This window comes from Giraffa tippelskirchi, chromosome 2 (assembly GCF_054371585.1).
Source record: "Giraffa tippelskirchi isolate mGirTip1 chromosome 2, T2T-mGirTip1v1.2.pri, whole genome shotgun sequence".
Taxonomy (NCBI): domain Eukaryota; kingdom Metazoa; phylum Chordata; class Mammalia; order Artiodactyla; family Giraffidae; genus Giraffa; species Giraffa tippelskirchi.
This window is the reverse complement of record NC_137276.1, coordinates 139211968-139212481: the sequence shown is the minus strand read 5'-3', so window position 1 is coordinate 139212481 and position 514 is coordinate 139211968. Positions and strand designations below refer to the sequence as shown.

The 514-nt window shown below is 37.7% G+C and overlaps 1 non-coding gene across 1 annotated transcript; it reads left to right on the top strand.

The window, feature by feature from the left end:
• Positions 1-229: 229 nt before the first annotated feature.
• On the top strand, positions 230-302 carry TRNAK-CUU (transfer RNA lysine (anticodon CUU)). Its single transcript has one exon. It is a non-coding gene; the product is annotated as a tRNA-Lys (tRNA).
• Positions 303-514: the final 212 nt, after the last annotated feature.

Here is a 514-nt window from a genome sequence, read left to right as displayed (position 1 = left end):
TTCATAGCATTTACACTGTCTTTACAAATATTTACATAGCATTTACATTGCATTAGGTATTATAAGTAATCTAGACATGATTTAAAGTATGCAGAAGGATGCACATAGGTTATATGGAAAGATTACACCATTTTATAGAAGAGAGGTGAGAATCCACAGGTTTTGGTATTCAAGAGGGTGCTGGAACCTATCCCCTGCACAACAACTATATTTAATAAGTGTAGGGAATTCCCTAGTGGTCCAGTGGTTAGGAATCCACACTCTTATTGTGGAAGACCCAGGTTCAATTCCTGGCTGGGGAGCTAACATCCCAGAAGCAACACATTGTGGTAAAAAAAAAAAAAAAACAAAAAAAAACCCAACCAACCAAACCAAACAAAAAATCCCCCAAAACACAAGTGAAGCCTTCTCTTTCTTTCTTCAACAGCCCCTTATTTCTTTTTTAGGTGGATTAATGTTGAGTGTCATGGTAGGGCAGTGAAAAGGCCTAGCTTGAGTCTGACTGTCAGAAAAT